This window comes from Rhyacophila brunnea, unplaced genomic scaffold, assembly GCF_057557595.1.
Source record: "Rhyacophila brunnea isolate RB1 unplaced genomic scaffold, BYU_Rbru_1.0 scaffold_34, whole genome shotgun sequence".
Taxonomy (NCBI): domain Eukaryota; kingdom Metazoa; phylum Arthropoda; class Insecta; order Trichoptera; family Rhyacophilidae; genus Rhyacophila; species Rhyacophila brunnea.
Window position 1 is genome coordinate 1,357,757 of NW_028233006.1, and position 4,371 is coordinate 1,362,127.

Genomic DNA, 4,371 nt, shown 5'->3' on the forward strand with positions numbered 1-4,371 from the left:
AAGCTCGCACGTTTACCACTTTTGTATAACCGCGCTTCTTTATGAAGCATCGGATATATAATTTATAGGATTCAGAATCATATTTCGTAAAATTTACTCTTTTATTGCGCTCTGTCTGCAAAAAAAAATTATTTTAAGGTAATATGAAATCTTTAATATTTTGTTATATTCTATGGAAAAATAAAGCTTTTTTGTGATACTTTTAAACATTAAATATTATTTCTTTTAGATAATAATGAATTATTTGTATGCATTTAGTTAAACTGCATGTTTTCTAATCAATTATATATTGGAATAAATATATATAAATTTAAAACTTATAAAATCTAGAATATTGTACAGCGTCATTTTTACATTTAAAAAATAATCACAAATAGTAAAAAAATTTTAAATCGCATATTTTTATATTTAATAATGGTTTTGATTGTATTTATATGTTGAAATTTTTTTTTTAATGGTAGTATAAACATTTTTTTGCATTGTAGAATAATCCTAAAATACAATATCTAGTGTGTCATAGATAATTGTTGTATTTTTTTCTGATTTCATCCATTCTTATTTTTTAGGCATTAATTTCTTAAATAAAATAGAAAACAAAAGCAAGAGATAAAAAAAATACCAGTAGAATAAGTTTCTTTTGAATGCAGCCAAATATAAAATTTAGAATATAATATTATTGGTTGTAATCTAAAATTTAATTTACAAACACATATTTATATAAAAGTAATCAAAACTATATTAAGAGAAAATAATTTAGTAATAATATAGAACCAAAATTTTGTATTAAATAAAGATAAAAAATACACGTAATCTACATAAATTATGTGCTTTATTCTTCAACTGAAAACTTTAAAAAATTGATTATTAAAAAAAATTCATCTAAACAGCAACTAGGTCAGATAAAAACTCAGGAAAATTTATAAACTGATGTCCGATTTACAATGTGTTTTGTTTTTTTCGTGATATTATTACAAAAACCTTGCGTTTTACATGATAAAGCATATTTTTCATCGAAACAATTCTAAGATTTTTTTATTATGATTTAGAAACAAAAATACGTAGATTCGGGCTATATAACAAACACTTATTTATAATGACTATCTCAACTCACAAAAAAAATCTATATTTTTTTTGTTATGACCGAATAATTACTAATATAGAAGAAAATTATTGTATAAAGATCCAATATGTTTTTAGAATATATCAAAATACATAAAGTGTTTATCAAAGCAAGAAACTTCATGGTCAAAACTGGCCAGTTTCTATCTATCAATGAACTTTTTATCTTAGGAAATGACGATTAAAATTTTTAAGTAATGACGCAAGAAAATGTGCAAATCTTAAAATTATAGGAATACAGATTAGCACGTAAAAATCTATAATAAATAGATCAAAAGCACAAAAATAGCAACACTTCTGGGTGGTAAAGGAGAATACAGCACCTATACGTATTAGTAAACTGCTCGTCGATGAAATAATCAGAAAGTTACAAAAGAAAGAACTAAAACGCTAGAAAAAGGATATCAGGTTTATGTAAAACAACATTCAACGGCGAAAAAATAGTCAAACATATAAATAAATATGCAATATCGCCGCGTTATCAATATGAAGATTACTTAAACCATGATCATACGATTTTAAAAAATTAGGAAATAACATCTGAAGTTTATTTAATATAAATACGCCAAAATTTACGATCATGTAATAAACAGATATTGTATTTAAAATAAGCAAATATGGATATGAATTAGAAAATATTCCGTTTATATCCGATATGATTCCATGGCTATTGAAAAATGATTATCAAGGAAATGAGGAATTCGCCAGGTAAATCTAATATTATATCAATTGAAATGCAGCACACTTGGTCATAATAAACAAAAATTTAAAAAAAAAATACAATCTTTAAAGGTCTAAGATTCAAACACTAGATCAAAAATAAAAAATTTGTTTATGTGTAAATAAAACCAAAAATCTATTAAGCTTAATTAAGCTAAACGCTGGTTGTTTATTATTTTCAAATTTTTTGCCGTGCAGAAATATAGAACCATTCGAATAAGTTGAATCTGCTTAATCTAAATTACCTATGAGGTTGTTTGTAGAGGCAAATAATTATGCGCATATTGCAATCAATTTTTTTAACAGTTGATTACCTGGAAACAAGATGATTAAAAAAGCTGCGCCAAAATTACACAGAAGGCGCAAAATGATGAACTGATACATTCACTAAAGTACCAAATAACTTATAATTTCAAAAGAAATAAACTAGAAATTAGTACGAAAAATTTTTAAAATGATTATGTTGAGAATATATGTAGATACTAAAATAAAGACGCAAATTAAAATTTTTAGTCATTGACAAGAATTATGTATATAAAAACGTGTAAGCAAGTAAAATTATGGTAGAAATAGGTGTAATCAATATTTATCATATAAAAATAGTCGAAATCTATGAAATCAAAAAATATGATTTGCTAGAATATGAATTCAAGTTAATCCTCAGGTATAGGCGAACTATTTTGTCATTTTTTGTAACATGTGATCGAGTTGAATAATAAAACAATATTATATTAAGATTCTTAACGAAAAAGAAGTCAAAAAACAAATCTAGCATATATACAAACTAAAGAATTAAAACTGATCCCTAAACTAAAATTCTTGATCAGATATAATCCAGAGTTTTAAGAGAATATAGAAAAGATGATATTTTAAAGATATAGTTTATAATGCGCACACGCGAAATTAAATAAGTTAAGCTTTTTGAAAAAAATCAAAAATTACATGCTAAAATTGTCGCTTAAATAATTTATATTATTTATGATAACAGAATTTTTTTTAAATAAATTTTTATTTATTTTTTAACTCTTCTGGATTTACTTTTGTATTTAAGTGAATTTCTCGGGGTCAAAACTTGTTGGTATTTATGCCTATCAACTTATCGCATTTCTGTGCAATAACTGTGGTCTTATTTTTATTGTCTTATATATTTTTTTATTTGGTATCGAAAGCATCTTAATGTGTATTTTTTTTCTTTTCAAACAACGAAAAATAGAACAAAAGCATGGAAATCATATTTTTGTTCTGATTTGTAAAAATATAAAATGACGAAATTATATTATATCTCTTTTTTTACTGAACATAAAATCAAAAAATTCAGAGGTAACTTTCATATATGAAATTATAAAAAAAATATTTTTATATTTTTCTACATTCCTGGGAATTCCATTATAATTTTTTTTTAGAACTATCTTGTTAATTTGATTTCTGAAATGACAAATTCAATTTTTCTTTTTAAAACCTTAAAAATTTTTATTATGAAATTATTTTTAGATTATAAATTCATTTTGCGATAAAAATTGTGATTTTTGTTTTTTTAGGCAACTACCCTTTATTATTATTTTTTATGTAAGTTTTAATATCGCTAAATACAAGCTTATGCAGAAAAGTTATATATTTACCTATTCTTTTATACAATAAAGAATTAGCAAATGAAAACGTTCTATAATTTTTTGCATGAAAATACATGAATTTGCGATATAATACCAATTTTAGAAAAAACTATTAGCATATTTTTTTAATCGATTTTCAATTAATTTATCTTTTTATATTTCCGGAAAATAAAATTTTATAAAAGTACAATTATAGAGAGTTATATAAAAAAATAGTCAAACAATATTTAAACTAGTTGGATTGCTCTTTTTTTAAAGGAGAAAATTTTAGGATTTTCAAAACTAAAGTGTAAAAAATCACATAATATTTAAATATATTTTATCTCGGAATTTTTTTCGATAAAATTCTTTTACACATGCATGAATGTATTCGACAATAAAAAATAATTATCATATTTAGGTTTAAAAACATCGTGTTTAGCTTACATAATGATAATTTACGTAAACTTAAGACGCCTTTTTTATTTTTATACCGAAATCATCTACCAGGATTCTAAGAATCATTATATCTGATAACATTAGTCTTTTATCTTTTAAATTATTGTAAATCTATATGTCTTTAATATTATTAAGAAGGTTAAATATTTATCACAATAGAATGTTTTTGATGGTATTAAACAGAAATGCAAGCGAAGTAAATAAAAAAAATAGGGGTCTTAAGAATAATTATATTAAGTATACACATAAAAAAACATTTGTTTCCATAATATAAATAAATTTAGTCTAACAGCTATAATTTTTATAAAGAAATAAAGATAACTTTATGTTGGAAATATGAGATTCTCGATTCAGTTGTTGTTTTGTCATAATTATTAGGTAAAACAAGAGTTTAATCACGTAAATTTACCTTTTCTCTACTCGGAATTCGTTTAAAATATCGGAAATAAGGTTATTAGACTCTTAAAATTATCCAGAATCCAAC